Source organism: Aquila chrysaetos, chromosome 19 (genome assembly GCF_900496995.4).
Source record: "Aquila chrysaetos chrysaetos chromosome 19, bAquChr1.4, whole genome shotgun sequence".
Taxonomy (NCBI): Eukaryota; Metazoa; Chordata; class Aves; order Accipitriformes; family Accipitridae; genus Aquila; species Aquila chrysaetos.
The window spans coordinates 11,757,967-11,768,801 of NC_044022.1; the positions used below are offsets into that span (position 1 = coordinate 11,757,967).

Below are 10,835 nucleotides of genomic sequence, written 5' to 3' on the forward strand. Positions count from 1 at the left end.
CCACCATAAACTCTCTCACAGGTTAAACTTCTTGTACATGTGAAAGTTAAGAAAGGTGAAGCTTATCAAGCCATCCAAAAACTCTAGAGATTTTTTACGCTTATATAAACCTTATCTGATAATATAACTACAAACTTTTCCAAGAACAGCTGAATCCTGGCTTTCCAAGACTGACAGAATGAAGCATCTTTTGATTTTCGCATCTCTTTATTTATATATTTATTATGTAAGCTATTACATAAATAATATTAGAAATACTATTACGCTGTGTATGTACCAAACCATAGAAAATTAGTATTCAAAGATCAAGCAAGAAATAAAAAAAATGAAAATAAAATTCAAAAGAACAATGTAAATAAACAGTAGAAAATTACTATGGGAGGAGCAAAAGATATTGAAACTGGTCTTACTAGAAAAGATTATTCTCTGAAATCCTTGTTAATGTCCAGTCTCACAATTTTTTCTCATTTTATGATTGGACCTAGTATTTTAAATGTAATTTTTGCACCACACCCCATAGATTTTGGAAAATATCTAGTAAAATCAAGTGGCTTCCTGGTGTAATGTAACTGCAACATTGAGTAAAGGTATGCAAATCTATATTCTTTCAACTTTATGCTTCCCAAGACACAAAATCAGTGGAGAGGCTATTTTGTTTTTCAAGAATTCTGCCCTAAGGTGAAGTTCATGTCTCTGTCTAACCACGATCCTGTAATTGTAAAGCTCTTCTAAGGATGTAAATGTCAATACATAATCTTTTTAAATATGACAGAAAAAGCAATGCAGGAATACTTTGATTTTAAGTTCAGTTCCTAATGGTGCCTCCTAAACACCAAGAGTATCATAACACCAGGCCATAGAGCACCATAGGGGATGGCATCATTTACTTTGATAGCATGCTACTCTGAGGACATGAGCACATAATTAGAGTCTGACGAAGAGGAATTAGGAGGAAGGTTCTATGGCCCAGTAGTTGTGCTGCTGGTCTGTGAGGGGGCAGATACAGATTCTTGATCATTTCCTCAAAATTACTTTTTTTTTTCATTTTCCCACTATGCATTCGTAATATTTCTGCTATATATTTCTACTGTTAATTGGTTGATAACATGAAGAACATAGTGAGGACACACCATAAGCTCCCAAGAAGCAAGCTCGGCAGAGTGCAGACATCATTGCCATGCTGGAGCAGGCTCCTGGTAGGACCTGTGGCCCCTGGAGAGGAGCCCACACAGGGGCAGGTTTTCTGGCAGGTCCTGTGACTCCGTGGGGGACGCATGCTGGAGGAGTCCATTCCTGAAGGAACACATCCCATGGAAAAGACCTGTGCTGCAGCAGGTAATCAAGAACTGCAGCCCATGGGAAGGATCCACATTGGAGAAGTTCATGAAGGACCGTCTCCCATGGGAGGGATCCCATGCTTAAGCAGGGGAAGAGTGTGAGGAGGAAGGAGCAGCAGAGACAAAGCATTTGAACTGACTGCGACCCCCCATTCCCCACCCCACTGCATTGTTCAGGGTAAGAGGTAGAAGAGTCAGTAGTGAAGTTGAGCCTGGGAAGAAGAGAGGATGGAGGAAAGGTATTTTTAGTTTTTTTCTTTTTTCTTATTACCCCACTATGATTAATTGGCAATAAATTAAATTCATTTTCCTAATTCGAGTCTGTTTTGCCCATGATGGTAATTGATCTCCCTATCCTTATCTTGACCTACAAGCTTTTGTTTGTATTTTTTGCGCCCTGTCCTGTTGAGGAGGGGGAGTAACAGAGCAGCTTGGTGGACACCCAGCAGCCAGCCAAGGTCAACCAACTGCAATAGAAGGTAGGCATCTCTGCTGCCATTATAGTTGCTGGAGGTCTATAAACTCAGTGAAACCCACAGAGAGGTTTGGCAAACCAGGCACAAGGAGAGTAATTCACTTGTCATGCATAGGCATCTAGGGCCATTGGAAACACTCTAGGTGCCTGATGTCTAGCTACCACTCCAGGAGAGTATGGCTTCTCTAGGTTTGTGCCATATATGTTAGCCTCATCTAGATATCTTAGATGCCCAGAAGAACCACAGATAGTACTATATAACTATGTGTGGGTGGCTGAATTGAGACCCCTAGATGTTCACTTCAGGATGATATGAATATCTCTGTGGTCTTCATTGATTTTAATGATCAGTTCTCCACTAGTTATAATGGGAGACGAGACACATAGCTCTTGGATGGACAGATATATGTAGACACCACTTTTATGTGTCTTTATCTCATGTACTTTATTAATCCCATCTGAAACTCATCCATAATGTTATAAGACTACTTTAATGAAACAGTCCTTTTAATTCATGACAGTCGCTGTGGCACTGTGTTTGGAATATAGTATCTATAACTTGTGCAAACTATCGTTAGATTTGGAAGCTTACCTGAAATCACAGGTAACGGTCTCTTTTTCCTTGGAACTATCATTCTTTTGGTGTTAACATCCTGGAAAAAGGTTGATTGATAAGAAAGGCAGTGCAAAAACAAGTTGTCCAAGCAAGAGAAACTAGGCAACTTCTTAACATTTACACTACATCAGAACAGCTAAGAAGTAAATAATTTCAAGCATTTCATACGGATAATCACAACAAACAGCTTTTTGAATGTATTATGTTTTGCATCACAGTGTTTTGCAGAAAAAATCTGTGACATAATGTTATATTTTTGCAATTTCAGAAAAATATTTTAATCCCTGTTTAGAAACATTAATTTGAAGCCTCTTCCACATTATTCCATGTTGCAGCAGAAATTTTGTATTGGGATTTCTGATAGAGAATATGATCATAAAATATATATATTGCAAGGTTTTCCCCATAAATATTCATTTCAATGTTAATTAACATTTTAATGTTAATTTTAATGTTAATTACAATATTAGGAGCATGAGACTAAAAAGAATTATACTGATTTTTGTCCCCGCAGTTATTTTTATCTTTTATCATGTTTTCACTCTGTGCAAAGCTTCCTTTTTCTATGACCAGTTTCCCTGCTCTCTTCTACTAATCAACTATTCCATCTTGTACATTAGACTGTTAGAGAACTATTCCTTCATACTAGTCTCTGGGACTTCTTCAAAATTAGCACCATTCAAGTTTCACAGATCTGTAGCTGTAGTCTCTTGTGTCTTCCAGGTGTATCAGTCTAAAAGTATCTCATGGTGCCAGCGAGGACCTAATTTCCAGTGAATAAATTATTTTTTACACATTCAACATTTCTGTGATTTAAGGGCCGTGTTTGCCAAAGTCGGTAATCTGGGGGTGGAGCTGAGATGCTTTGTCTAAAACTGTGAGCCATGAGTGCTTCAGCCTGATTTCAGCCCTGATCCTGTCCCTCTGCCTTGAATTTCTGCCTCAGTCTCAGCCCTGCCTTGTCACTACAGATGCACCTGGCAGGCTGGACCATCGCTGACTCTGGTCACCACTGCCAACCTGCTCTGCTCTTTGCTGCTCAAGCACTGCGGCATTGTGCCCTTGTCAGCAAGGGCCCTGTCCTGCCAGTGCAGTTACCACCTTTGGCTCCTGGCTCGCCTGTCCTTACAGAGCACTCAGGGGCTGCTGCTCACCGATAAAGGCAATGACTGTGCCTCTAATCTTACAAGACCATTCCCTTTCATATTACTGAATAAACATGCAAAATACCTTGTAGCAGTTCTGTGCCTATACTCAGTCATATTCTTGATATCCAGAAAGTAATAATTTCTTTAAGGATTGCAATTATCCAAGTGACCAAGTGACAGGGAACTGACAGTGGTCTTCAGACTATGTCTGGATAGAAAAATACCATGAACACAATATTTTCTGGGAAACAAAACCACTAAATTCACATTATTGTTCAGTGTGGAAAGGAACACAAGTGACTGCTAAGTTGAGGAAAAAAAGGAAAGCCAATTCTGCAGGAGAGTTTCCTAGTTTCACCAGTTTCTCTGAGCTGACCCAGTGAAAATAAGCTCTGTGCAAGATCATGTCTTGTCAAACAGCAAGGTTCTGTGCCTTGTGTGTTCCCCTTCAAAACAGATATAATTTATAACAGGGGAAAAAAAAAGTTATTACCATTATGAGCAACCTTGTCTAATACTAACCACTTTAAGACCCACAGGGAAGAGGGAAACATTAATTTTTCTTCTCATGCATCCCAAGCATTAATGTGTAGCTTCAAGACAGTTAATCTTTCCCTTTTTTGTTCCTGCCAGTCCTACAATCTTTTTAGGGAAAGATGTATTGCAACATCAGCCAAGAAAAATGAGTAAGTAATTTCTTTTCCATGGAAGAGGAATGAGCAATCTATCCAGATAGGCTCAAGAAACAAAGATGAATAATGAAATGAATAGTTAATTCACTAAAAAGTGCAGTGTTGAGGTCACTGAAATTTCCCTATTACTTGAAATGACTTTTTAATAGAGATTGTTTTGAAAAGCTCACATTTTGATTTTGATCTTTTAAAACAGTATTTTTCAGCTTTTCATCTTAGCTTTTAATTTCAGGATTTGTCAGTTTTGATTAAAAATGTGAGAAACAATTATAAATAATAACTTCACATTAAATTAAATGATTTTATATTTCCAAATTATTTAAGAATCAAACAAAACAAAGTTTATTAATGACCAGAATTTCCTCTGAATGTATCTGAAGTAAAAGAAAACAATGTAAATATTAACTCATCAAGAAATACTGTATTACAGTTAAGTGTATAGTACACTCAAAAGCTTTCATTTCTCCAAAATGCTGATAATTTGAAATAGGAAAATAATGAATAAAGTAGACAAATACATACAAACAAATATCAATGTAAAGATTAAATTACATTAGTTCTGTCTCACTAAAGTAATTTTCTCATATAGTTTTTATTAAAAAATATGTTCACATAGAAAAAAAGGGAGCAGATGAAGATTATTAATTCAGAAGAAAATTAAGATGTCAGTAAAATGATATCTTCAGCAATAAGGCCTGGGAGAAAAAATTCTTATTTGCTTATACACCAATTTCAGAATCATTGGTAATAAGCGAGAATTGCTGATGTATGTGCAAAAATTTAGCTGATATTTCTGAAACCTGATGGGAAAATTTCCTTAGTTAGAATGTTAAAATGACTAGGTTTAAATCCATTTAACAAAGGTCAAATGTACAAGAGGGGAAAAGGGAGTCAATGTGTTGTTACCTTTCTTCTGAATCCAGGACAACTTGGAAGTAAATGATCTTGCTGGCCTTGAGAGTAGTCTCCTAACTAATAAAAAAGAAGATGAGGTACTGTCTCATGTCAGCTGAGGAAAGCCAAAGCAGAACAGAGAAAATGAGATAAATTGTCAAGCATGTCTAGAAAATATGATTTAAAATAAAAAAAAAAACCTAAACAAAACCCCCCTCCCCAAACCCCACAGTAAAAACATAGTGACTTTAAACAGAAACATACTGGAGTTCTTTTTTCTTTCAATATTAACAGCAAAATAATTTCTCTAAATTATTAGTGACAGTTTTCTAATCTTTAAAATATAATAATCCAAGTGAGTAAATTCTAGGTTAGTCCTTTTTTTTTTTTTTTTTTTAGAGGTACTGAAGAACTAATTCAAGCCTAAAAATTAATGGTGATTACTGCAAGTGATCATGATTTGATTACATTTGTGTGGAAACCAATAACACACATTCTCTGGTGCATACCAGGAGCTAGTTTCACATGCATACAGATAATTATGGGCTTAGTCAGCTGGTAAATAGAAACTAAAGAGAAAAATGTGAATAATTATTGGGAAGTACTTAAGAACACTTACCAGTTCCTTAAAATACACAGTTGCCTAAAGCCTTGTGGATTATTTATGATGATTTTCAGAGAATGAACATCTGTACATATGCTCCAATGAAAATACTGAATTGTTCACTTTAGTAATATCCTCGAACTTTAATCTAAATTTGTCCATATTTGGCTTTCACACTTAAGTGTTTCTTCCAACACTTTCTGCTAGACTGAAAAGTTCACTATTACATGTCTCTTCCCTATAGGTTCTGATCTAATTACCCATTTGTGTTCTTGTTGAACTAATCAGTTGCGCTCCTCAGGTTTTTCATTCTAAGGCTTTGTTCAACCCTTTAATAAGCCTTGTTGTACTCCTTTGAATCCTCCAGTTTTCCACCAAGCTCTTCAATATGAGAAACGTTATTCCCTTGGCCACCAGTACTAACATCATTAATACATGGAGGGATCACATTAACCCTTTTGGCTGTGGCATCAGAGTAAATGCTCATATTCAGAAGATCATCCACTAGTATTTTTAAGTCGTTTCCAGTGTCACTGCTTTTTTATGAAAGTTTTCTGTCTGCAGCTGAGAGAGGTATTCCAACGTTTGCCCATATAAATACTTATAAATTTATATATATGTGTATATGCACATCAAATAACTCAGTTTTCTGAAAAATCTACCTTTATCCGCATCTGTCTGACTTCCTCATAGCCAAACAACTCCTCTTTGATGCTATCTGTGAATGGTGAAAAGGACCTTTTTTTAATTGACAATGATTTTGCTTTTTCAACAAGAGCTGACATATACTTTAACTTATAGTCCAAATAGTTTTTCCTCATAGGATCTCCACAGAAGTTCACCTAATTGGTCATGATTTATTATTTATGGTCCTTTTTTGAAATCTACTGTTTAACCGGTGTTTAATCCATCTGGTACACACCACACTAATTTTGTGTCACTCAAGTTTCTTAACCCTAAGTTGTGTGGCATCAAGTCATGCATTGCAGAAATCTATTGCATTAGCACTTGTGCATCTGTCAGATAAACTTATAATCTCATAAAAGTAAAATGAAATTAGTTTGGCAAGACCTATTTCTCAGAACTATGTGGGGAATAACATTCATTACATTAACCTCTAATTTTTTCAAGAGTAAAGTTCATACAGGCCAGCTGTTCAATTTTTGAAGCAACACAACAATCATTGTAGTGAACAATTTTGGAGATGGGCTGGACATGTTTCTAAAATGCATGCTATTTTCAAATGTTGTGACTAAACAGGAGTGGGGAGCTCATCTGTGGAAGTTTTGGCTCCTAGTATGTGTGAGATTAGACTGGATGATTGCAGTTACTCTTCGTTTGCTCAAAAGAAACAGTTTAAAGAGAGTTACTTAGATGAAACAGTCTATGAAACAGTTTAAAATCTCTGAATATACAAGAAAAAGCCACAACATCAGCATACACTGAGCATACAAATGATCACTGTTAGATCAAATCAGCACTTAGTGACCACAAGAAAAAGATTCCTCCAGGTAACTACTGCCTTCAAATCCAAGCATGAGGAGCTTTAAAAAAACAGGAGAATTTATAGCTGATTTTCAATGGGCCTTGCATCATGATTACACCATCTTTCATACATTAAATGTGCTACAGTCAAATTAAGTGACTCTTACTAAGCAATACAAGAAACAGTCTTGTCTGGTGTTTACATGTCTCCTGGCTAAATTAAGCTCCATGGGTGTGATTGGAAACCCTTTTTTTTTTCATTTCTGGTTGAGAGCAGTGCTGTCGCAGGCAGCTGGGCAGCTCTGGACTCTGCCTGTTTTGTATGTCAGCATCAAGGCCAAGTGCTGGACTTAACTGCACAAGCTGAAAAGACTTGTACATGTTCGGTGATGTGTGCACTGATCAGTCACACTTTGAGAGCTGTAGGCCAATGCCTCTTTTCGGTGTTTTGGACTGGACCATATGACAACATGTGAGAGACTAAAAGAGTTAATGTCTCAAACATTGTGGTGGGGCAAGTTCTGCTTAAAGACAAACCCTGCACAGCAAGGAGCCAAGGTGAAAAGCCCATCAGCTCAGACGTCAGCAACAGGAAGGGGAGGGCATGCTGGAGGGTGCCCAGCTCCCTGTTCTGATAAGCTGTTCTGATACAAAGATCAAACAATGGCCACGTCTGCAGGGAAGAAGTTACTCCACAAATGACCCTCAAGCCCAAAGGCTCACAAAGTGTTCAATAACCTGACGAGTTCGGGTGCCCGCCTGAAGGAGGGGCAAGGATGATAAAAGGACACAAACTGAAGCCCCGGATGCACAAGACCACCAGGACTGGACCCCTCGGCTGACTGGACACCTCGGCTGACTGAACCAACGCTGGACCCAGGATCCGTGAAATCTTTCTCTCTTCCTTTTTCTCTTTCTGTCTTCTTCTCTCTTTCCTTTTCCTTTTCCACAATCCCTACACCTCATCCATTTCAAGATATAAACCGTTGACCAAGTCTGAGACTAAGAGTAGATCCAGCCGCCCCTAGACCCTTCTCTGAGGAGGAGTCTGGAAAGCAAGGGGGTCTGCTCTGAACCTCGTGACTCAACAGGAGGGATCTCCTTATTCCCTGAATCGATGTATATGGTTACACAGTTTACAGAAGCAGTCTTATGCCAATTCCTGTTGTGAGAAACCCTGCCACCTACTACCACACCTCTCCAGTTCAGTTTGCTTCTGTCATGAATAAAATCTTTTTTTTGACTGATTACATCTGTAGGGCTAGGAAAATTCATTCCTTAGGGGCAGCTTAGTCTTTGAATCCTTTGTCTATCAGCAGGCGAGGGAGTGTCTCCTGGATTTTCTTTAATTCCACTTTCTTACTGAAATTTTGTATTTTAACTAAAAAAAAAAAAATCCTTTCAGTGGCAATTCAGATCTAATCTTTCCAGAGCTGGCTAACTCTTGATGTGAGGTGAATATATACTGGTACGATAATCTAGTCACTTTCCTCTATATATTCTTCCTGATGAATTTGTCTTTGATCCTATCAAGACTTTCAAAGCTTGAACACTAAAGATCTTCTAAAGAAAGCAATTTGAAATTACATATTAAGGAAAATTATTAGACTTTTTCCTAATTATGGTTTGAGGGTCATTTAAAAGGCATCAGGGGAATGAAGCATTTTGAAGTAAGCTGAGAGGAATTACAGCACTTTAAAGGCTGTATCTCTGCCTGCTAGAGATTTAGTTGTGATTTCAGTGAACTCTTGTGGTAGTTTACAAGACGTTGTGTGTGTATTAAAGGGACAAAGACCCCAGGCAAAACACTTAGGAGCAAAGCCTCTAGGAGGAATTGTGTATGTAGCATGAGAATGTGCCCTGACATTTAGTGCATGGTGAGTTAAAAAAATCAAAGTCCTTATCTAACCTGAGGTTCTTTAAGGAACAACCTCTTCAGAAATGAAGCATGTCTCTGGAAGGCAAGTTATGGGATGTGCACTGCCAAAAGCACTAAGACGGTATTTGTAGGTGTCTAAGAGAATCATTACGGAAATATATAGCTTTACCGTGTTAACATCTTTCTTGGCTTAAAACACATTTCATCACAAAAATTAAAATAGAAATAACTTTATAATTTCATTTGTAGTTGACACTTCATCACTCCATCCGTTTTGTCTTTTTAGAGACTGATGTCTAATATTAGTCTAGTTATTAAATGGTAAATATAATTTTGATGTACAGGCTGGTTTATATCTTCTGATCCTGAAACTACATGGAGGGTGTCTTAGGTAAAAGTATATTGGTTTTATTTCTTTTCTCAGATACAGTAGAATGCTCAAGGTGTTTTAATAGGACACTGTATAAATAGTAAGTTGTATCTTCAATATTATTTTCTTTTATCATCCTATTTTCTCTGGCATCAGAATTCTGTTTGTTCAGGGTTTTTTTTTATTATATAAAATTTCATTTCCACCTTCTACTTAGTTACTGTTTTTCCTGACCTTAACTATCTTTTCCTTTTTCACATATAGTTTGTAGTTTACAATCTCAGACTGTCTTCTAGAAGAAAGTTTCAAATGTAGATGATTCTTAGCTAGAGAGTCATTCCAATATAATAGTGTTGCTCATCTTCATTAAAACCTTTTGAAATAATAGTGATGGTATTGGTACTGACCTGGGAAAAGAAGAAATACAGATGTCTCCACCCACCTTGAAAGAAACAATGGGTAGTTTAGAACAAATAGAACATCCATCTGAAGTGTCAGCTAAAATTATCCAGCACAATTCGTGGTAAATGATTTTTCCGGTTTTAATCACATGTAACAAATTTGCAGTCATTGTCTTATCCTAAAAGTCCTTGAAATTAAGTTTTATTAGATAAAAGGAGAGGGGAAATGACTTACCTTAGCTGCTTTACATAGTACTCAGCTGCATTTTCTTTAATTTTCTAATATGTAAGGCTTATTCCAATCTCTGCAGCTGTTAGTCTAATTGGATGATTTCCTGTTTGAAATGCAGAATAATTTAAAGTGACTAGCAGTTGTTCAGGGAACCTCCCTTTCTAGGACATAACTTAATCTGACATATTCAAAGCTCATCAGAGATTCAACAACTTTTCAAACTGATTACTGCTTCCTCCATCACACTCCAAGTTCCTTGACTTCCATTTAAGTGCTCCAATTTAGAGCTTGATTATTCAAATGAAACTAAGAGGAAAAATCAAGCTTTATTTTTTTTTTTTACATGTGCTTCCTCAAACAGGATACTACATGCAGTCCTCTGTAGTATTTACTAGATTCCTCACCTTCTGTGATGCAACAGCAAGCTCCGTATTTTGGGTTTTACCTTTGCCGAGATTAAGGATGATGATGTGGGGGAAGTTCATGTTGCATATGGTTAATATCTTCAGAATTTATCTGATGGAACAATGCTTTAATTTTTATCAAAGAGGACAACAGATTCTTTTGAGTCATGAATCACATGAAGGTGTCAGTTTTGCAAGAAATACAAATAATCAAGAAATGGTATTTCTTTGTACAACCTCAAAACATAAAAGATTGTGTCTCGTTTAATAGGCCTAAAACTTCATGTTAGGCAGGTCA

At 37.0% G+C, this 10,835-nt stretch overlaps 1 long non-coding RNA gene across 2 annotated transcripts; it reads right to left on the reverse strand.

The window, feature by feature from the left end:
• Positions 1 to 1,461: 1,461 nt before the first annotated feature.
• On the reverse strand, positions 1,462 to 10,633 carry LOC121232455. 2 transcript variants are annotated; one of them, XR_005930910.1, is made up of 4 exons: positions 10,137 to 10,633; positions 5,175 to 5,240; positions 2,405 to 2,465; positions 1,462 to 1,549 (listed from the first exon to the last, which is right to left on the reverse strand). It is a non-coding gene; the product is annotated as an uncharacterized LOC121232455 (long non-coding RNA). The 2 variants fall into 2 exon arrangements; XR_005930911.1 differs by lacking the exon at positions 10,137 to 10,633 and having other exon boundaries at positions 5,175 to 5,261.
• Positions 10,634 to 10,835: the final 202 nt, after the last annotated feature.